The sequence below is a fragment of the Muscardinus avellanarius genome, assembly GCF_963383645.1.
Source record: "Muscardinus avellanarius genome assembly, chromosome: 5".
Taxonomy (NCBI): Eukaryota; Metazoa; Chordata; class Mammalia; order Rodentia; family Gliridae; genus Muscardinus; species Muscardinus avellanarius.
The window spans coordinates 101,794,792-101,819,490 of NC_137790.1; the positions used below are offsets into that span (position 1 = coordinate 101,794,792).

The 24,699-nt window shown below is 34.3% G+C and overlaps 1 protein-coding gene and 1 pseudogene across 5 annotated transcripts in view; both read right to left on the minus strand.

The window, feature by feature from the left end:
- NLGN1 (neuroligin 1) overlaps positions 1 to 24,699 on the minus strand; it is a gene marked incomplete at both ends in the record, with an annotated part of 775,643 nt that overhangs the window by 663,668 nt on the left and 87,276 nt on the right. The gene's annotated exons all lie outside the window — the stretch shown is intronic.
- The window catches only part of LOC308263128 (oxysterol-binding protein-related protein 9-like), an 81,933-nt pseudogene continuing 75,854 nt past the window's right edge, over positions 18,621 to 24,699 (minus strand). Inside the window, exon 4 of the transcript in view lies at positions 18,621 to 19,671. The product of the transcript in view is annotated as an oxysterol-binding protein-related protein 9-like (transcript). The remainder of the gene's footprint in view (positions 19,672 to 24,699) is intronic.

A 24,699-nucleotide genomic window follows, 5' to 3' on the forward strand; every position in this document is an offset into this window, starting at 1 on the left:
CAACACTATACTAAACACTTTGCATGCATTGTATCCCTAAGTTTCACAAAATATCTTATGAGGTAATCAATACTATTATCTCCATTTATTTTTTAACAGATATAGAAATTGAAAGTTAGAATGGTAAACTAATTAAGAACACAGTGCCAGGAAAATATGTAAAAAAAAAAAAAAGAAAATATTGAGTCCTGCTTTGTCCTACTATTCCTAACACAAAACCTTGTTAACTTTCAACAAGATTTTCTTTGGATATCTACATAATTTTCCTGTAATTAAAATATGCACTAAATGTAATTGAATAGAACACTGGAGAGAAACATTCAACTCTTCCCAGGACCAAAACTAATATGGAAATTTTACTGGAAGAAGAGTAGCATAGTTATATATAGCTAATAACTATTATTATTTTGTGACTAACATTATGGCTATAGCAGACTAACCATTTTCCAGAGAACATGACTTTTTCATCATTAAAAATCCTAATCTAAGTCAGGTGTGATGGTGCCAAGTCTGAGATCCAGTGCTTGGGAGGCTGAGACAGAAGGATCCACAGGATGGGCCAGCTGCAGTAACTTTAGTGAGACTATCTGCAGCTTAATGAGACCCTGTTTCCAATAAAAGAATAAACTAGGTCGGGGGATATAGCTTGAAGGTAGAAGGCCCCTGAGTTCCATCCCCATTTACACACACACACACACACACACACACACACACACACACACACACACAAAATTCAAATCTGATTTAACAACCTACCTTTGTGAAGCATACTAGTCTGTTTAGACGTTTATTCCAAAATGGCTGCTGAATACCTTGTAGGAGAATACAGAAGACTGGGATATAATTATGGATGTGTGGTTAGCTTACAGAAGTTTATAGCTTCCTGTAAACATAGGCAGCATTTCTATGTGTTAAAACTCATAGGCAACAAGCAAACAGGACTAACTCATGTTCTTTCAATTGCCAATGGGACAGATTCTATATGGGAAGAAGGAGGGAGGGAGGAAGAGAAAGAATGAGGAGGAAGAGAGGGAGGGAGAGAAAGAGAAGGAGAGGGAAGTGTTAGTATGCTCCTTCTTCATATAACCTGCGTGAGGTATCTATCACTTGAGCTCAGAATTGTTCCATTCTTGGGGCACTGATCATTACTTCAGTAGTGGGAGAATCACCTGAGCTACTCATAGTCCTTTCTCAAAGTTTAAAGCCCTGGAGCTAAGAAAGACAGACACTTGGGTAGTTATAGTTGTAAAACACAGAAACTGAGAGCTGAACATAGCCCTTTCCCACTGTGCCATTGGACAAAGTTGGAGTGCTCAGGCAAGCATGAAAGTCAAGATGCCAAGACAAGCAGAAAGACTGTCAGCATTCAATCTTTTGTAGGGTTATTTCCAAGGTCAGTTTCTCCTGTTTAATGCCATTGTTATATTTTTCAATCTTTTCTTTTTAATTGTATAATCTAATAGATTTCCATTTTTCAGTCAAGTTATTTGGAACTTAGTTTATTCACAGGTACCATAAAGAATTATAAATAAAAGACTAACACATATTGAGTATCTCATTGTACTAGGCACTCTGCCAGGCACTTTAAAAACTTTCTCATGTTCACAGATGTCCCATAATACAGGTGCTACTCTGCATTTTACAGGTAGAGAAGTGTGAATCAGAGAGATGGCATTCCCTGAGGGTTTTTTTTTGTAAGAAGTGATAAAGACAAGGTTGAGTTATGTTTACAGATAGACCTCATAATTTAGCTTTGAGAAAAATCTATGGATAACTAGCAGTCCTAAGATTAAAAGCCAAAGTAAAACAGAAATAAGAACTTTCAGAGTTAGCCTGCTAGTGTGAGTGGCATTGGAAATAATAAATTCAAAAGATCAGTATATGAGGCCCAGTTTTACAACTGAAACTTTGTCAGTGACTCAGAAAAATAAGTATATAGTAAAAAAGTCCTAGAATGCATATATTCCTGTGAGTGTACTGTTCTTTTAGAGGATTTTGTAGGTCAGACTTGGAACCTAAACACCATTTCCTACCTAAAAATATACTCTTTAAATTTATAAGGTATTGATTAATAAATAGAACACAACTCCTTTGAAACTTGAGGACTAGCCATATTTATAATGTTCAACTTTATAGAATATTTAAAATTACAGAAAACATCTTCAAATAATTTCTAGGTACTGAAGGTACATATTCTTCTATTTTCTCTGAAAAATTAATTCTGTTAATTCAATATTTATTTGCAACTATATTTAGGCTACTTAACACATTTTTAAAAAATATAATTGACTAATTAAAAATCTCAACTAGAAATCCATGATTATATATCCTGACATATCTAGCTAAAAGTTTCTGGAAAAATCTCAAATGCTAAAGCTAAAGTCTTAGTATGATTATTGGAAAAATGGAGAAAAATAAAGATTAAATATAGAATTTGTCAGTGGACTCTGGTAAATCTGGAGTTTTTCAACATCTTAATTACCTGTCAACACTTCAGTGGAGAACTGACAGTGAGCCCTATTTCTACTCAGATGCCATAGTCAATAAAAGGCAAGATGAAATTCCACATGTGAATAATCAAAACACTACATGTATATACTATGTGCCATACGTTTACCTTTAAATATGCAATAAAATCTGAAATCTATCAGGCAAATAATATTTTCAATGATGCCTATGAAAAAATATGTCCAATAAACTGAACCAGAGACATTAAATGGGTGCTTGTCATTGTTCATAAGCTTTCAGGATCCCACTTGAACCCATGAGCATCCAAAACAGTTCAGTGAGTTTAGCACTTCTATGTTATATGTTTTATTTGGTGCCTCGTGTTGCTATATCTTGTCCTAAGCTTTCCTCCACAAATCGTTGACTTAAACATACGAAAGATGAAATATAAATGACAATTGATATTATTTAATTCATAACACAAAGGAAAAAAACTTGTGATCCATGAGTTCAACCAGAAACAACCAATATATGTCAAACAAAATCAATAACAGCTGTCATTTTCATATCTATTTCTGGTGACACATTGAGGTTCAATTTCCTTTCTAGGAATTGGTATTTTTCTGTTATTTTCCTATCTTTCCCTTTTATTTCTTGTTATTATCACCAATATGTTATCCTAAAATAATTTTCTTTTATGCTTTATCTACAAGTTTTATTCTGCTGTATGAATTAAACTAACATCTCCATATTAATATATCTTAATCATGCTTTCAATCCATTACCTCCAACATTCTGTAAAGATATTTACTCTGGATAGCCCAGAGGCCCAAAGTAAACACAAAAAAGACCTAGGTTTTTACCACATTACTCCATGTTTTTCATTGTTCCTAACTCATTTTTCTGTTTTCCTTTTGTCCATTGTTTTCTACATATTCTTCCCTCCCAAATATTTTTATTTGTGATTATTTCCCATAGCTAATAATAGAAGAAAAACTTCTCTCATTAATTTTATTAGATTGAAGAGAATAGATGCTAATAAGTTCTAATAAAACATGAATATAACCAGGTTGTCAATGTGATACTTAGAGTAAATTCTTTCCAATGAATAGATAATTTTAGTTTCAAATATCCATAATGTTTTAAGTTTGTGCTTATGCAGCCTTTGAGAGTAATGGTGAAGTTTTAGCTGATTTCCATGTGCTCCATTATTCTATATTATTTTCTAATTTCATAAATTATATATTTATGATACCTCCCTATCCATGGAGAAATTTAGAAAAATGGCATTTGCTTTCTATAGTTAGTAGCAAGGTATTAAAGAATGACTTTACAGGTGATGCACTACTCATCCAAAACAGCCTCTTTGTATCACAAGATTCTCATCATTCTTCTCATTCTGCTTTGAAATGTCAAAATCACTTGCTTTTGTTTTTCTATAAAATTACCATACATAGTTCTTTAGCTTCTCATAACTAGTTCTTACTCTCACTCTGACTGTATACTTGAGAAAATCATATTTTGAATCTTCTAGGCAACAAATTTGAATCATGCAAAATAAGAATATCTGATTGGATTGAACTGTCCTGCCAATTGGGAAGACATGTATAGTTTGATTCTCTCTGAGATCAGGGATGCTTTTCAGCTCAATACAGTACTTTTTAATGGGGAAGTGACCTATTCTTATTTCCATCAGTGTTCTTTCGAATGCATTAAACCCTGTTCACAGAAACCATTTTCACAGAAATATTCTGAGGATTAGATGTAATACAGCTAAAGACTTCTAAATGTCTTGCAAAAAAGTTAGTTTTTAAGTAGAGGGCATTATCATTTTAGTTCATATTAAATTTAAGAAGCTCATCTTTGCCTTTAGGGATCTGTAGTTTTCTGTGCACTTCCAAATCTCAGCCATCAAATGCATTTATAAAATACTCAATATGAACAGTAAAGTAGTCTGTTACCAAGGATTTTAAACACCCACTGCAGATATTTGATAAATCCAATCTTAACTCTGAGCTGCAGAGAAATGTAGTTGGAAAAAGTGATATTTTGCATTTATATAGTATTTTATATTTTCAAAGACATAATTGATCCCTTGCTTTATTCCATAGCAATCACACAGCATTTAGAAACTGTTGAGACAATTATCAGTTAATCATCATGCCACAAATGTGAGGTCATTGATTTTTTCAATTGAGTGTAAATGGACTTCTGCCAACCAAAGAGAAGTGATAGCTGCACATAAAAGTCTACAGCTTACTCCTTTCATATTGGAAGAAAAAGTAACTACATAATTGAATGATGTCATCATAACATACAGGTTAATAGCATAAGAAAAATGAAGATTTCAAATGAGAATCTCCTATTTCTAGTAACTAAATATAAAAGGAAAATAATCATTATACATTTTGATATGAGTAATACATTGTATTTGTTTCCTGATTACTGCTGCCTGAAAAATAGATCTACTCTTACCTATTAAACTCATAGTATCAAAGATACTGTGTGCATATAAATGCAGTTATTTTTAAATTTTCACAAAAAGATATGTGTTTTTGTTTGATGATCTTTACATAACTAACATCCTTCCACAGATAGCATTTTAACATGTCCTTCCAGTTACCACCCATAAATCAATAACTCTCATAAAAACATTTCAGGTATAGGAAATACTTGTTTCATTTTGTTTTGTTTTTGAGGAAGAACCATGCACAATGAATATAGTACATGGTCAGGTTAGACAAGATCAATGAGAGTCAAAATATCTGATGAAAACCATGAGACCACTGATTTAATAAATGATACCCAAACCAACTTGATGGTATATAAAAGAATGTAATACATATTGCCTGGCTGCAAATACACATTTTCCATATAATATAAATAAGAACTTCTGGATGTCTAAACAAAGTCATTTTAAAAGTTAATTAAAATTAAGAAGCTAGAATTAAGAAAGGTACTAATTTTGTAGTGAAAGCAATAAATTTGGAGAGAGAGAGAGAGAGAGAGAGAGAGAGAGAGAGAGAGAGAGAGAGGAAGTTAGCAAGCAGAGCACAGGCATGACTGGAATCATCAGAAAAGATTCAGAGACAGAGGAACATGAATTATGCCTTAAAGAAATAAGCAAAAGAGAGCTTTGGAGGAAAGAAAAATAAATCATCCAGATGGGAAAGCAGCAGGAGCAAAGGACAGAAGTAGGAGTAATATTCCCTAAATGTTATTTCAAGTTCCCCTTCTTAGAAGCTAACAATGGCTCCCAATTATCCCTTGAATATAATTAAGACTCCTAATCACAGGCTTCAAAGCCTCTACTCCCCCATTCGCTAGATCCCCCAGCTAACACTGCAGTCAGGCATCTCAACTTAATATACTCCACACAGAGCTCGTGTTCACCCTTCTACAACTTCTGCAATTTCTAGAGCTTCTCCTAAGGCACTTTCCCTATGGCACCACACAGCCTATTCAGCCTTTGGTTCAAAAGTGGTTTAAACTCAAATATTTTTGCCTTTGGCTTCCTCTACAAACTACACTTGGCTCTAATTCCACATATATAAACCATAATTAGTTGTATATCTATGTTCTTGTGGTTTTTAATCTTTCTTTTAAAATTATTTTTCATTATGCCTTTGTTCTCACATGTCCAATGTCACTCAAAGAAAAAGTATAAACTATGTCCTTAATGGACTAGATGAGATTATGAGGTCTTTGAACCATCGTGTATTAGGAGTTTCAATGGAAGCTGGAACCCTTTGCTTTTATTGCATATTTCATTTATTCACTCACCAAATATTTGTTGTTAACAGTGAACAAAGAATGCATATTATAAGAATATGTCTAAGCATAAAAAATTAAAATGCCTAGGAGTTAGAAGAGATGAAATGCCAGGAGTAAAAATCAGAAAGCAACAAAGTGAAATATGTAAGTCATGATGGAAGTGGTTGGTAGTCCAGTTTGATTAGAGGAGAACTTTGCATTAGGCTATGGTACATTATTATTTTCTTGTAGGTGTCGTTCTGGGGTTTGAATTCAAAGGCATTCTATCTCCAAGTTATACCCCTAGGCCTATTTAATTTTTGGTTTGAAAAAGGTTGTCAGTAGGTTGATAAGAGTCTCACTACTTGTTGAGGCTGTCCTTGACCCTGTGATACTCCTGTCTCAGCCTCCCAAGTACTGGGATTATAAGAGTGTGCTGCTACACCCAGCTATAGCACTGACCTGGATCCATGGCAGAATCATTATTTCATTTCATTTTTACAAAGTTTCATCTATAAAATAGTTTCACTCAGTAAGGATTCTAGAGTTCTGCCTCCACTTCTGACTGCTAGGACCTAAATGATTAATAACTGGGAAGATCTAAGTCTCCGATTTTAAAAATATAAACAGAGGACCAGAACCAACCACCTAATTTCTTCAAAGCTCCCAATATTTACTACCTTAGCATTCTGTTTTTACTTCTATAACCCTACTGCCATATGTTTTTATTATTTGTTTATATTTATCCTCATTCTTTACAAGAAGAATGTGGGCTCCATGCAGATATGGTGTCATTTCTATACCTCTACTATTGTATCCTCAATGGCTACTTTATTGAGGAATATGTTCTGAAAATTATTAAAGTGCTTCTCTTGGTTTTTTTTTTTTTTTTGGTGGTGTGTGTGTGTGTGACAGAGGCATTCTACTGCCAAGCTACACCCCCAGTCCTATTTTATATTCTTTATTTTGAAACAAGGTCTCACTGAGTTGCAAAGGGCCTCACTACGTAGCTGAGGCTGTTCACAAACTGCCATCCTCCTGTCTCAGCCTCCCGAATGCTGGGTTTACAAGTGTGTACCACCACACCTGGCTTCTTGTTTGATTTGAGGACAAGATTTTTATAGTAGCTCACTCAAAGTATCTACTAGAATAGTACAAAATAGGGTTGGAGGCTTAGAGTTTATTAGAGATGAATCTAATCAGAAAATATTAATAAAGTCCAGCTTTTGATATTAAAATTTTGACTTTACAGCACAAATAAGCCTTCTATAAACCAGGTCATTATTAGGAGCAATATTGTCAAAATTTCTTAGAAACCTCTTTTAAGGTTAACAGAGGTCAGACCTGGTGGTGCAAACAAACAAAAAAAAAAACAACCTATGGAATCAAATGCTATTTACTCATTTCTGGCCCAAAAGGGAACCTGGGAAAGGAAAGTTGAGCAGCCATTTTGGAGGGTACATGACCTGACTTGCACAGATTTATTCCAAGTAATAGAGAGGGGAAGTAACCTTACAAGTGGATTGGAGCTGGTTACCCCATTTCCTTAGTTGCTATGACTTCTGGAGGGAGTCTTTTTACAAGATACCCCTAACCATCCTTTGTCAATTTAATCACCCATCCTTAGAGTATGGTTTTGCCCTGCAGCGGCACCATCCTGCAGAGCTGGGATGCTGAATTGAGAACAGTAGGTCTGCCTGCGATAAGGTTCAGAAGGACCATCTAGAGGGATCCAAGGTAGTGGCTGATTAGGACACAGGGCAGAAAACTAGGGCTTTGACTTTCAAGGAGTCAAATGGAGCCAAGGAAGTTAGGCAGAGGAGACTAGGCTCTAATCAGAGCAGGGTGTAAATCACATTAGCTGCAGATAGCAGTCTCAAATAATTGGTTCAGAGACTAAATGTTTCAGTAGGATGCTGAAGCAAAGAAACTAAACTTTTTGTTGCAGTCCCGTAAGTTAACACTGAATGATGACTAGAAGGACTTTATCATATTTCATCTAAACTCAAAAACTTATTGGACACAGCTTTTTAAACTTGCAGTTATATACACTTATACCATCTGACTTGCCTACAGTATCTTTAATAGTATAGTGGGCTGGCATATGTTTAGTGTTAGATAAACAGCTTTATTTTAATGACTGAGACAATTAAAAGGCTCTCTAAACAATTCTGATTCTTTGATTTTTCATGTAGTGCTATGATTAAAAGGGAATGTGAATGATCTTCTAGTCATTCTACTGCCAAGCTACTCAGAACTCAGAGGAATACAAATTCCTAGGAAAACAGTATTTTCTTTCGAAGCCAAAACTTAAAGTCTAATAAATCATTAACATTCTCTAAGCTTACTTAACTTATTACCCTAGGAGAACAAACAGAATAAGAAGATTTATTCCTTCTTGGGAGCCATTAACATATCCCTGTGTCAGTATTTTTTTTAAAAAATATGCATAATAGCATTGGTAACATTTATAATTGGCTTAACAGTTTACAAAACATGTTCACGTACACTATGCTATGAGATTCTCTGAAGAAGCTTAGTAATTTGATTTAATAATCAAGATATGGGCTTCAAAAAGTCAAGTCACATCGCTATCAGTAGCACTTAGATTTAGCCTCGTTCAGGTTTACCCTCCATTTGAATGCATTTGTTTCTGTGTAGTGTAGACTGTCCGGCATATTAGACCTTATTATGTCTGTTACTTTCCCCAACATTCTACATGATTTTAGAACTTTCTTAGGTAACTAATATTTTTCCAAACTTTAATCTAAAGATTTAAAAACCTGGTGCATTGCAATAATAGTGTGAGCCTCTTTCATTGACTGTTGGACATTACTTGCCAACAGTTCTACATTGAAGAAATAATCTTGGAATAAAGAATTAGTCTATATCTCACGTAGCTTTTAAATGCCTTGCTGGGTATTTGTGTATGTGAAAAAATATTCAAAATTATTTGAAACCACAACCTAACTTCTTTTTATATAATATTTAATAACATTTTATTTTTGTGACTGCTTAGTAAAAATATTAACTCTCCCAAAATACAACTATTTTATGAATCCAGGAAAGTTTTTATTTTATTTTTATGAACTTTATCAAGAGTCAGTTACCATTTAAGAAAATCATATAACTGACAGCAGAGCTGATCCTGGTATTTGGGCACCCTATACACCAGTCTTACATCTGTTTGCATTTTAGCCACCCTCTTTTAGTGACTCTATGAATAGGCATATATGCATTTGAGTGTTTTATGTATCTCCTAGTGAAGCCATACCTATGCTTTACATAATAAAGTATGCAATTTTAAACTTTTAACTTCTTTTAAACTTGCATGTGTGGGTAGAGAATATCATCTATTACCTTCACTTTAGTGAAAGAGCATTACAAGAGATTTTATGCAGAGGAGTTAATGAGTCTATTATACTGAGAACCACAGTTCTAGGGGAATCCCATCATGGCTCTACAAACATATGGTTAAGTCCAAATTCTGAAGCATACAGACTCATTATGGATTCTATTTGGAGTTTCTTTGCAAACTCAGAGAAGCCAGCATATATTGACCACCCCTGACACAGTGTGCATACTCTCCCACCTACAATTACCACTGGAGCAACCACATACATACTTAAGAATTAATCTGACATCTTTAAGCACACATTTATACAGAATTATGGAGTAAGGAAGACACAAATAAGCAACATACCTCATTAGAAGATGGGAAAATTGCATAGTGGTAAAAACTATGGTACCCCAGAAAGTACCATCTGAATAAGTCACCAAGACACTGCCATTCCCATTATTCTTATCCCAGTAGCTTCAATACCAGAATCCACAAACTTTGATACAATAATTTTGATTTAAAGAGAAGTACAATACAATAAAATAAAGTTACAGACCCATTTTTGGAAATTAAAAGGGAGGAAGTAAAAGAAGCTTTTACTCATTGAATACTGGGGTTATTTTGTTTGGATTTGTCTTGGGGAAGAGGTGGGCAAATTCTTTGTTTTCTCCTAATCTTGGTACAAAATTGTGAATTCCAAATTCAGCAAAGGGAAGAACTGATAAAAAAATAAATAAAAGCAGTTCGAGCCAGGCATGGTGGCACATGCTTGTAATCCCAGCATTTGGGAGGCTGAGACCAGAGATCACAGTTCAAGGACAGCCTCAGCTACTTAGTGAGGCTTTTTGCAACTCAGTGAGACCCGGTTTCAAAATAAAGAATAAAAAATAGGGCTGAGGTGTAGCTCAAAGGTAACACATACCACACACGCACACACACACACACACACACACACACACACACACAGAAAGAAAAGAAAAAACAAAGAACGAAGCAGTTCATCTGGGTATAGTGCACACTCTTGTAATCCCAGCATTTGGGAGGCTGAGACAGGAGAATCACAGTTCACAGCCAGCCCCAGCTTCATAGTGAAACCCTCTGCAACTCAGTGAGACCCTGTTTCAAAATAAAGAATAAAAAATAGGGCTGAGGGTATAGCTTGGAGGTAGAATGCTCCTGGGTTCATTCCCCAAAACTGCAAAATAAAAATAAAAAATAAAATAAAATAAGCAGTTCAAATAAAGCAATGTCCACATCTAAAGGGAGCACTCTAATCTCATTAATACATACAGGAGGGGTCCGAAAGGAATACACCAAGACCTGTTACGTGCATGAGTGTTTTCATGTCTTCAAATCTCACCATGTTGGATAATTATAATGCACCAATACAAATATTTTTAAAAGACTAAGTTAAGATTTTTTTTCAGTTTGACAGACATCTCAATATTATATGAGTTAGCTCATGAAAAATCAATTGTATACTGTAACCAAAAGAACAAGTTCTGGCTTTGTGTTTTAGCTCAATATATTTCCATATAAAATGGCTTAAATTTGGGAGGAAAATCCTTCAGTTATTAGTCATCCCCACAACTGTGCACATCTAGAGAGTGTTAGAATCTGTTGTGCCTTTTTTACTCTCTGTTCTCAAAGCTTTAACTCCCATCACTGCCACTTTATGAGTTCATGTTTTAATGCTCTCAACCAAGTGAGAAGAACATGATTTTATTGCCTGACAAGAATTCAGTCAGGAAAATAGTAAATGACGTGTGTGTGCTCACAGAAACCCTCCGATCATGCTTACTTTCTGACATAGATGTACATAAGGCTCCATCTCCTGTATACCCACCATCAGGGTACCCAATCTTGGTACATTAATTCTGAATTACCAACTATCAACTTAGAACTCACCACCTTGAATCATTCACTTCAAGCCCATCTCTGATAATTGGACCTTAACATCCTCCTTTCTTTAGGTATCATGAAGTCATAGTTATAACTATTATATTAAAGCCTCAAAATCCCCCAGCAATATTCTCTGGGTAGAAATCTTGGGAAAATTTTCATAATAGTGTTTTAGAATACTGCAAATTAACATGCATTTGAAATATGTTTGGTATTTCTTTTTCATAAAATATTAGTAATCTCAATCCATATATCTTATAAAACCTGGAGATATATCTCAATCATACATAAAGTATATTTGAATATGTTCTCTTTATGCCCACAAGGCATGAAGGTCATTCTTAATGACTTTTGTCTCATAATTAGTAATTATCAATAAGCTTCATTTTGTTTTTGTTGTAATACTATGAACAACTTAAAATGATTTTCTACTGAATCCACTTCTCTGATTTTTTATTTTTTTGGTGATACTGGAAATTGAACCCAGAGACATTCTATCTCCTGTACTACACTCCCAGCCCTTTTAATTTTTGTTTTAAAACAAGATCTAGGTTGGTAAGAATCTTGCTAAATTACTGAAGCTGGTCTTGAATCTGCAATATTCCTGTCTCAGCCTTACTGAGATTACAGATTTGCAACACCACACCTTGCTGTGATTATCTTTAATGTAACACAAAGTGTACATTATTAAATGAGCATTCATTTTTAAAGAGAAAGGCTGCTGATGACCTAATAATGAGGACTAATCTTATGGTAAGAATCATTTGGTGCTATACTAAGGAATAGAGAATAAAATGGTAGTACAAATTAAATTTTATCAGTATGAAATAATATATTATCCTTAACACAAACTAACTTTATTAAAAACAGTAAATTCTGAATCATTGAATGTAGGGCAAGGATTATCACCTTCAAAGGCTTTTGGAATAACATTCTCTTATTCATTTATTGTTTTAGTTATGATTTTAACTGCTGTGGCCAGGAAAATACTAAATTGAGATGAATGTATACAATTAATGAAAATAATGCACAATTTTGTGTATGTATGTATGTATGTATGCATTTATTGCAGTACTGGAGATTGATCCCAGGGTAAGCCTCACTAGCTGATCGTGACCACAAACCTATAATCCTCCTGTCTCAGTCTCCGAAGTACTGGGATCACAAGTATGTACCACTATGCCTGGCTAATGCACAATTTTAAATTTAAAATATGTTTAACATGACACATTGAATGTAAATTTTCAATATGTAATTTTAAAGCAAACAAAATAAACATTAAGCTTATTCAAACACTGACACTACTGGTATCCTCTAAATTGGGCCTAACCTGAACTGAAAAATCTAGTGGGAGCACTACAGGACATTTCAAAAATTAAATTCTTGGACATCACAAGAATATCATTGCTTGGTCTAGTTCTTCCAAGGTTAAATTGGTGGCTCGCTAATGGTCTGTAAGTAAACTAGAGTAATAAACATCGTTTGTATCCAATACCAATGTACATATCAGAATTCCATAGTTATGAACACATGAAAACATATTACATAAATTCTGACTTGTAAACTTCATGTTCAATCTTGTCAAATGAGCTTCTTTTCCTTCCTGAGCTCTAAGTGAAAGAACACACTGTGTAACACAAATTCCTGGAAAAGTGTACACAAATGAAGTCTTTAAAAATAAAATTGTATCCTAATGCACTAGGAAACAAAATATTCTATATAAAAAGACATGATTAATTATTGCTGCAGAAACAAAATTTTTTCGAAAAGTTAATAATCAGTTCAAATTACTTTTTGTTTTAGCAAGTTTGAATTTAAATATACTGAAAAAGTAAGATATATTTGTTATAAATATAATTAATAGTAGTATCTTATATTTGCATGTTGTGATTAATACATTAGCTTTGGAATTAGCTGACTCTATAATAAAGTTTAGTTCAATAACCACAGTCTAGGAGGTATCCTTACCCTCTTTCTTACCTTACTATCTGCAAATGGTAATAATATGCATTTCTTAGAACTGAAATGATGATTGCATTTGAAAACAAATGCAAAGCACAAAATATAACACTTGACACACCATTCACAATTTTAAAGTTTATCATATACCTTTATTGGATTATATCATATTTCACTGGATCAATAAAATGAGCGGAATTACTTGCATTTTAATTGTGTTGATGGGATCTGAGGTTAAGTAACAATAAATGATTTTCACACACTGATTAACTTGAAATTAAATAAAGGTTTTTAATTGATATAGAAATATGGAGGTCATATTTTGAGTCATTCCCTACAGGAAATCAAATCCAGTCTTTTCTATAATTTTTCTATCATTTTCTCAGCAATGATTATTGTTTTGTTACTTGGAGATCCCCCAATTTGGAGTCAGTTTCACATCCTCAGTAGTGACAGGCTGTGGAGAGCTTAGTGGTTATCTGAGGAAGTTTCAATTTTATTTCCCAGAAAGATAAAACCAGTACTCACTAAATGTGATGTTTTCAACACACTGCATGTGAAACAGTATTCGAGTCATTGGGGACCAGGGAGCGATAGGGAAAGGAGAAACTGTGATGTGTAGGAATAATGGTTTTACTTTCTTTCACTGAGAACACAAGGGTTAAAAAGGAATAAAAATCAAATATTTATTTATTTATTTATTTATTTTTACAGTACTGGGGATGGAACCCAAGGGCATTGTACTTCCAAGCCACACCCCTGGCCCTACTCTTTAGTCTTTTTATTTATTTATTTATTTTTTTAAACTCACTGAATTGTGAAGGGCCTCACTAAGTAGCTGAGACTGTAGGTGAACCACGATCCTCCAGTCTCTTCCTCTCGAATGCTGGGATTACAAGTGTGTGCCACCACACCCGGCTTTTATATTTTAAAATAAGCAAAAATAGCTACTTATACTTCATTTATAAATATGTACCCACAGAATATTAATACTAAATGTGAGGGAGCAACATTTGAATTTGTTTTTGTTAAACTGTCCACAAAACATCATGCTAGATACAGAATGTACCTTAATAAAAAGCACAGCTTTATTCACTGTCAACAACTGTGAGAGCAGCAACTTATATAGAACAACAATTTAATAAAAGAATCTCTAAAGACCTCATGCTGTGGTAAACTCATTAAGTCGCAATAGCTTTGGTAGACTTCTTCAACTATAGTGATAACTAAATTTGATATGAACCTCAGGTTTTAACATCTTTGACTTTCTAGTACATAATTTATTCATATCTTAAGCAGAAACAAAAGATGTAAGTTATTAGACATGGAGAATCATGGTTTATGTACTAATAGCTATTGCTATTACAATTGGGCAGAGATAATTTTATACATGAACAGTTTAATAAAAAAATGTAAAATAATATTACTGATAGAAATAGTGATCATTTCTTGATTTAAATGTATCAGCCACTGTGCCTCAAAGTATATATATACACACACACATATATAAATATATTTATATATGTATATGTATGTTTCTACATATATACATTTCTGCACTCATACATGGTACCATTTGACTCTTTGTAATCTCTATGAGATAATGCTAATATTTTTACCATCTTGAAAATGAATAAACATACTAAAGAGAGTTTAAATAAATTGCCACAGGCAAACACTAGCAAATGACATGACAGGAATCAAACAGGGTCTAACAGACTCATGATCTACATTCCTACCAAATGGGGCTTACACTGTTTCTCAATTCTTAGTAATTCACAATTCTGAGGTTTTACAAATCTCAGGAACTCTTATGAATATTTTGTTCAAGTGTTTTATTTATTTATTTATTTATTTATTTATTTATTTATTTTGGTGGTACTGGGGTTCCTGGAAGCCCTTCTACCTCCAGGCTACACTCCCAGACCTATTTTTACATTTTTATTTGGAAACAGGGTCTCCTACGCCAGCGCCTGCGGCTGGCTTCGAACCTGCGCGATCCTCCTGTCTCTGCCTCCCAAGCGCAGGGATTACAAGCATGTGCCCCACGCACAGCCTTGTTCAAGTTTTTTTAGAAATAAAGGATTAAGGTAGTTATTTAAATTTCCGAACTGTCAAAATAAGTACGATAACAAGCTTTAATTGAGCACTTATTAGCACAATACTGAAGGCATCACATGCATACACATTCAATTTGGCAATGACCCTGTGTGTTAGGTTACTCTCCATTAACATTCCCATTCTCAGTGGAGTAACCTGCTGTAGAGAGCTTAAATAACTTGTACTGTCAGGCATCTAGTGAGTAATTACTAACAGTCTGAGTCTAAAGCCCAAGCACTTAATCAGAAAAACTCCTAATTCAGAAAGCCCTCCTTAAAGACAATGTCAGAAAGAAGGTACAGGCTTTACCCTGAGAAACAGGGAGTACACAGGTGTGAACCTCCAGCACATCAGCCACAGAGGGATGAAGAGAATAAGAACACAGGCTCCCAGGAACTAACTGTCTTAAAATACCTACTAATCATTACTGATAACAACTTGAACTGCAGAAATATATTATTTAGAATGACAGCAGGAAGCAACCTCCAGTACCACAAAGAACAACAAAAAAAGAAAAAGAATCGTTGCTTTGATCCATAGTGCTGCTCAAGGAATTAATTTACAAAAAATTATTTTTTAGAATTTTAAAAAATAACCACCTTCACAAAATTAAGAACATTGTTCTAATACTTGATGACTGACTAAATTTAAAGTAATCCAAAGATTTCATTATTACTTTTTTTGTGGAACTGGGAATGGAACCCAGAGGCATTCTACCTCTGAGATACGCCCCCAGCTCTACTCTTTATCCTTTATTTTGAAACAGGGTCTCATGGAGTTGCAAAAGACCTCACTAAGTAGCTGAGGCTGTCTGTGAACCATGATCCTCCTTTCTCAGCCTCCCAAATTCTGAGATTACAAGCATGCACCACTATGCCCAGCTCATTATTACTTTTTAATCTTTGGGTGTACTGAAATTTCTAGAACTGTAAAATTAGTAATTTAATACTAAAGATATACTGCTTACCATCTTTAAAAATGGTATCTTTTTTAAAATTAATACCATTACCTGTATAACAATTACTTTATCAAGATGCAATATATAAGTAAAATACCTAAGAAAGTTTAAGTATATTAAGAAAGTTTGTGCTATATTAGCACAAACTCCTTGTCTTTTATTGAATTCTTCATAAATTTGAACTAAAGCATCTCCTACTCTGATGTCTATTACTTGTTACATAATGCCTCTGCTAAGGGAAACAAAACAAAACAACAAAAACAGGCAGAGGAGGTATCACAGTGGTAGACCACGTGCTTAGGATGAACGAAACCCTGGGTTCAATTTTAGCACCAGAAAAAAAGAAAAAATACTTTCTTAGCCTCATTTATTCTACAAGGTAGTCTTTCCATCTTCATCTTCTGTTCAATGTAGCCTCAAAATATTTACTATTTTAGAATATTTACCTTAAAATTTCTTATTTGTTTCAGCCAAATTTTTAGACATTTTTCAAAGATTTTTTCCTTTTATAGGATATTTACCTATTTCTTTGACCAATCATATTTTTCCTCTTAATGTACCTCGCAAAGAACCTTTATTGTAAACCATGCCATATAGTTTATGATGTAGAACAAGTTTCTATGTCTCCTTCATTTATGGCTGTGACTAGACTCATTCATCTGTGACTAGTCATGGTACGCACAATTGGGTTCCATGTTATAAAAACTACTAAATCTAGAGACTGCTCCAGGCATTTTCCTGGCTTCTGACTTACATAACTGATTGATTCTTGGAAAAATATTTCCTCCTTGAGACCAATATAATTTACTCTACTACCCTCTACTCCTTTATTCATCCCTTTAATCATTTCTTCTACTGAACTCCAGGTCATTCTCCATTCATAGAGAAAAACTAGCTCTTGGCTTATTGTCTCCCTCTCCAACCTAACTACTGTAATAATTTTGAGAAGTTGTAATGTATGGAAGAAGCCTACTCAATTTCCTAGCTTCTCAGGTTTTTTTTTTAATTGTCTTTCCTATAAGAACATTTATTCCCAAGTCATTGTAGATAGTCATTTAACCTCCATCTAAGGAATATGATATGACTAAGACATATGATATATGGAATATGATATTTTTATGCTTTTTAAGTTATTTCATTTCTTCTTCTTCTTCTTCTTCTTCTTCTTCTCTATTCTTCTTCTTCTTCTCTATTCTCCTTCTTCTTCTCTAGGTCTCTATTTCTCTCTCTCTCTCTCTCTCTCTCTCTCTCTCTCTCTTCTCTTCCTGGAGCCTTTAATTTCTTTTTTAAAGGTTGAAAAATAACTTTGTGAGGCCTTGAGAAGAACTGAGTATAATTAAACTGTAATACAGGTTTAATATAATTTAATAATCCAATTCCAAAATAAAAGTTATTGTAGGTAAAACCATGAAATTTCCTAACACTTGATTTTAATACATTCCACTAATTTTCTTAGAACAACCCTGAGGAACCAATATTTACAGTAGATGGATTATTTATGAAAAAACTGTCATCAAGCCGGGCGTGGTGGCACAAGCTTGTAATCCCCGCGCTTGGGAGGCGGAGACAGGATTGCATAGGTTCGAATGAAGCCAGCCACACTGGCTTAAGAGACCCTCTTTCCAAAAATAAAATATACAATAGGTCTGGGAGTGTAGCCTGGAGGTAGAAGGGCTTCCAGTACCACCAAAAAACCCCCCAAAACTGTCATCAGGAAATCCTTCTCCCAGAGAGAGGGAGGGAGGGAGGGAGGGAGGGAGGGAGAGAGAGAGAGAGAGAGAGAGAGAGAGAGAGAGAGAGAGAGAGAGAGAGAGAGAACCCAAGATTATATGTAACTAAGAAACAGGTTATATTGCAAGTCTTAAAAGCAGAACTAGAGAGCAATGAGAGATGGGTTTATTTTTCAAAGTATGGGGGCTTGAAAGGAAGCAAAATCTTGTTTCAGAACCTGAAATTTTCTCAGAAATGAAGTCAAAATCATACTGCCACACAGGAAAAAAATGCATGCTTTTTCCACTTTAACTGTTCATCTGTGCCAGAGTCCAGTATCCCTGAGATAAGAACCACTACAATACAGGGAGTGTCAGGTCCTCCCAAAGGAAGATTGTTGCTTAGTTAGGCCTCCTGCCCTGGTCATCAGGTGTAAACTTTGTTTTCCAACTAATGCTTCACAGCACTGAGATATTTCAGTAATGGCTCATCATAAACCCAGCATTCTCCATCTTCATGGAATAACCTTGTCTCCCACTGAATTTCCTTCTCCTTCCTTTCTCCGGCTTCTGCTCTTTCTCATTCTTCAGTCTGTGCTTTGCTTCAGTTGCTGCATCAATGTCTCTGATTTTTAAATTGAAAGTGACTTCCTTCCAAAGGCAGCGGGATTCATACTCATTCTGATTTTCCAGCTTCCTTACTTTCTTCTTGACTGTAGGCAACTTCTTGGTATCTACAAAGACTGTATTTTCCCCTGTTGCATATTTTGCATATATTACACCATTCCATTCTCCTTCGAGTGAGCAAAAATACTTCTTGTCATTTGGAGAAAATATCACAGCAGTGATTCTGTACTTCTTTCCCCCAAAGAAAGGTTTGATGTGGAAGACGGTATTTGCCCTATAGCCTGTTCTGGAACAAATGATATTGCATTCTCCTCCTAATTCTACCCAGGCCATTGTCAGGATAGATCTTCTATAACCATTTGAGAACATAAGAATGTAATGTTCATCATAGTCAAGACAGGAGACCCAGCCTACCCAACGTTGTGCACATCAATTGACATCCCAAGAAATTTTGATTTAGTCCAGATATGAGCATTAAATTGTATCTTCTGTTAAAACACCCAGCATTAAAGGCTGAGATGGGTGGATGATGGGAAAGCCACAAACATACTGTTTTTGGAAACCTAAGGGACTGGTACTTCTGAAACTAGTTGTGTTCTCTTCAGTGTCACTGGGTAATGTCCAGTGACACTAGAAAATCTTGCCCAAGGTGGGGTTGTGCAGCTTTGTGGAGACTGATCTTTTCCTTCCTACATGGAAGATGGAGAGGTATCACTTCAAACCCGGATCATTATATCCCTGGGATCTTTCTGGTCACTGATGCTCACAAACAGGACCAGATGTGCAAAGAAGTCTGCATATGTTTCTAAAAGAGATCTTCTTTTGAGAATAAATGTTGGAAGAATTACCTTAGTAAGATCCATCCCAAGCCTGACCTGTGACGAGAGATCTGAGTCCCTTCATTTCTCCTTTATTTTTTATCATTTTATTTATGTTTTATTATTTCATTTTAATTTAATGCCAGGTATTGGACCCTGGGCCACATACATGCTATGCTATATCCCCAACCTATGACTTCCTCTTTCATAACTGGATGTAGTAAATCACATTTTTATCTTATCAGAAATATCTATTGACCTATTGGTCTTTTTTATCAATGTCACATCATTTCTAAAATCTATCTGTAGAGTGAGACCATAATACACCTATAAAAACATACAAAGTATAAAATAAAATCTGCCTGTACATTATTATTATTATTTTGCATCTGGGCTGCATAACATACTGAAATAGAAAACTTAACATTGACAGACAGATTCAATACTAACCAAGAACATGCCTAAAACAGTCATTCTATTTTTAACTAAATACTATTTTATACTACATTATCTCTCAGTTGATAGAACCATCCAGATATTATACTCTTTAATTCCAGTGCATTGTGAAGTGACAAGTTCCCCTAAGAATCTCTATATTGTGTCCCCTTTTCCAATTCCAATTGTCACTGCTTTAGTTGAAGTTTCTAATATTTCTCAACTCTTTTAGGTCTGTGGTGGCCCTCTGACTAGTATTCTGCTTTTATCAGGTCTATTTTTCATGTTGTCAATGGGATCATTCTGAAATTTATATCTGACCACCACATCACTCTCTTAATTTAAGAAAAAAGTCATGTTATAACTAGAAGCTATTTAAAACTGAAATGTGACAATAATTATGTTAATTCTGGTTTTAGTACAGCATGATTTATTTATTGAAAAAAGCCATGAGTAGTTTTCTTTGTTCCTTTCATTTCTTTTCCTTTTTATAATTTTTGAGGTACTGGGGGTTAAACCTATGGCATTCTACCTCCAAGATACATTCTATTATTTGAAACAAGGTCTCACTAAGTTGAGAAGGGCCTCACTAAGTATCTGAGGCTGGCTATGAACCTGTGATCCTCCTTTCTCAGCCTCCCCAAGTACTGGGATTACAATCCTGTGCCATCATGCCTGTCTGTAGTGGTTTTCTTTAACAGGAGAATGAAGTTTAATCCCTAGACTAGGGTACAAATTGTCTTAAAAATCTGACTCCTTGTTCCTTTCTAAGCCTCCTCTTCAGGAATATCCTCAATTTCATTATATGTACCATATCAATAATGAGCTATTTGTGGTACTCTTGAAACTTCCATGATATGGATCTTTCTGTCAGGAATGAACCATAGCCCCTGTCCTCCTCCTTCTTTCCATATATAGGTCAAGCATCATCAGCTCCTTTGTGAAGCCTGCCCTAGTTTTCCTCCAGCTTCAAAATAACTAGCCAATGTTTAGTTCTCCCTTCTTTGTACAACCAAGGGCTTTTTTTGTTTTGTTTTGTTTTCCCTCTCCTCCTGTATATACTTGCTCTCTGTGTGGTAACCACTCTTATACATACACCATCCCCACAGACCTTGACAGACAGAAAGAGAACTGCACCAGAAACTGTAGATAATAGAAAATACTTTAATGCTAAAATATGAAATCAATTTCTTTCTTCAGTAACTTATAGATGATCTGAAGGTTTTAAATACCAAGTTCATCAGCAAATTAAGGCAAATGAAAACTAAGCAATAAAAGCAGACAAAAGATGAAGTGCATGGGGTTACATACAAGGACATCTTACATTCTGTACATCTTCTAACCTAGCCTGGAAGTCAAAAAGATATTCTCTTATCAAGCTTCAATTAGATGCAAGATGGCATTACTTTTTGGTCTGGTAGGTAGGCAATGCATGTAATCAGCTTTCAATTTGCATTCCTAAGAATATCTCTTGGTTTCCAGATCACTTTTCTAGCCAGATGATGCCCAATTTTCACTCGATAGTTGCTGAGACATCTCCACAGCCTGTTTTATTCCTCAACAAAGACTTAGAGCTACATAAATAATCTTTCTGTGAGACTCGAGTTGTTAACCTCTTTTAAATTTTGGAGTGGGGAGAGTAGTTCCTCATTTTTTACTTTGTTCTCTTTCCCTAGAAATTCAATATGCTTTGAAAATTTATACATGATATATTATTAGGTTTGTCCTCACCATTCACTTTAAAGGTAATTTAACAACTATTAAGTAAGCATCTATTATGTTCATTATGCTAGACACAGATGACTGAAGTAAAACAGTGGTTGTTAAAACAAAAAGAAGAGAGGTACAAGCAGAAAGAAAAAATTGTTCCAGTCATAGAATTTAATGTCTGCTCATGAAAAAAATGATCAAACAAATAACTAACAAAAATATAACAATTACTTTGTTTGGGATATTTTGAGATATATGATGGGAGTTCAGGCATTTGTTAAGACTAAAGATAGATATTTACTTAATATTTCAAGCATATAGTGACTACAATTTCACAATTTTAAAATCTTATTTGAATTAAAGATTTAAATAAGCCCAATTTGAGAATTTATATGAAAAGTACATTAAAGGTACAAAATAAAATTACTTATTGTTTTACCATGTTTCCTATATTGATAAAAAAAAAAACCTCATAAGTTGCTGAGGCTGGCCTCGAACCTGCAATCCTCCTGTCTCATCCTCCCAAGTACTGGGATTACAAGCATGTGCCACTGCACCCTAGCCATAACTAATAGTTAAAATGTTATCATCAGCCATCAAAAATAAACATTTTATTAAAATTTTGGAGAGAGTGAAATTCCCCTCACTTGCTTCATTTTCCTTATGTACCTATGATTTAATATTCAGATGAATTCTTCTATAAGGACTTTTCAGGTTTTTGCTTGTTTGTTTTAATGAATGGCTTAGTTTACATCTGCTACATAATGCTCCTAGAAGAATTAAAATAATTCACTGATACAATATACATATACAAAATAATAATAATAATTATTATTATTATTATTGTTATTATTGGTACTGGGGTTCCTGGAAACGCTTCTACCTCCGGGCTACACTCCCAGACCTATTTCTCAACATCAGGTATGTGGAAGAGGACGGAGTGGTGTGGGATTTATGGAAAAGCTCATCAAGTGCTGTGTGTATCATGCTGAATTTCATCATGATGTTTGACAACAATGTACCAATAAAAATTTTAAAAAATTTGATTATATTTCTTAAAAACATTAGTCCTAGAGATCAAGTTGGTGGTCAATTTAAAGATACAAATGCAATTAGATGGGCCTGGAATTCTGGATTTTTGAAAATCAAGCGCTTTGAAGATTAAAAAAGAATAGTCAGGCGTAGTGGTACACATCTGCAATCCCAGTACTTGAGAGGCTAAGACAAGAGGATTGCCGGTTCAAGGTCAGCCTTGACAACTCAGTGAGGCTGTTAACAACTTGGCATAGCCCCATTTTCAAAATTAATATATATGTTCCAAATACATAAAACAAAATTCCAAATACATAAAATAAAATAGGGCTGGGGTGTAACGCAGAAGTAGAATGTTCCTAGATTTAATCCTCAGCACAAGGAGAGGAGGAGGAGGAGGAGGAGGAGGAGGAGGAGGAGGAGGAGGAGGAGGAGGAGGAGGAGGAGGAGGAGAAGTTTTATTGATATGATGCATGTTAGGATAAAAAATATTGGAAAAAATCCACAAAGACATTAATGCAATCATTTCCAAGCACCAAATCAATTAAATAAGGATTTTCCTATCATTGATCTTCTCCTGCTTTATAATAAATATTACTTTATATCCTTAAAGGTTAAAATATCATTTATTAATAATGAATATATTTTTATAAATTAAAAGCATATAGCTATTAATAAAACTTTTGGTCTGCATGGGAATTACAATGCTTCTGTCCTGGCTGATAAAATTTGAGTTAAAGAAAAGAAAAGTAATTTAGCCTGAATGATCATGCACACTATAGAAAGTATTCATATATTCCCAATAAAAATAAATCTCAAATTCATATTACTACTGTAGTTGCAGATTCCTAGGGGCCAGATATCTTAGATTCATATGGATTATTTTCTTCAAGTTTATGAACCTATGTCTAATCTTAACTGAGACTTTAAATTTTCTCATCTCAAATTGAAAAGAAAATAACTTTAGGAAATGTTTCTCCACTAGAAATTTTAAAAGCAACTGTAAAGATTAATATATTTTAATCCTTCATATAATGTTTTTCTAATTACTTATCAGTAGTAGTTTCTTATGCTAATACAAAGAGTGCAAGATACTAATGATTATTATTAGATGACTGCATGCAATTTTAAAAACAAAAACTCTGGCTTTTTAAAGTAGGCAGACGGAGAATAATGTAAAAGTAGTTGTAGATACCTGGTGCCCCAGCTTTCTTATGTGCAAAATAGGATAACAATGTTATCCTAGTGTTATTTTAAGAACTAAGTGCAATAATATAGGTAAGATAGATACTTAGCATCATGTTTCATACTCTCATTCATGCCTGCAAAATTTGCATTTTATTATGACTGTAAAAATCATGATCAGCAGAAGAGATTTTGACAGACCAGACCAGCAGTTTTAAAAATAGTAATCCAGGCTATATATAATTCCTCTTTTCCTACTACTTTCAAAATAAACATGCGACATTTTACCATAGCAAGTAAGAAAGCTCATCTTCCTCTGTGTCGGTAACATGAACATATAATGATATATTAGAAGATGCACCAGGGATTATCTAGTACTGGTACCTAGTTATTGCTAAAGTAATAACTTAACATGAATTGTGCTTGAACTATGTTAGTATTTACTTTTTACCCAAGAGTACATTTCACAGCATCAAGAAAATGCCATCCTACTAGTGTATAGTTATCTCAGATTACCCATGGAGGAAAAATTGATGATGATAACATAAATTTTTGAATTACCCATATGATTTCATAAAGTTCTCCATTTAGTACTTAAAAAACTCAACCATTATCTCAAAGTAGCTCTCTGATCATACCATTATGGTTTTTAAAAATATATCTCAGTCATTCAAAATCCTTTTACTCTCAGAGATCAATTGTTTATTGACAAGGCTAAAACTA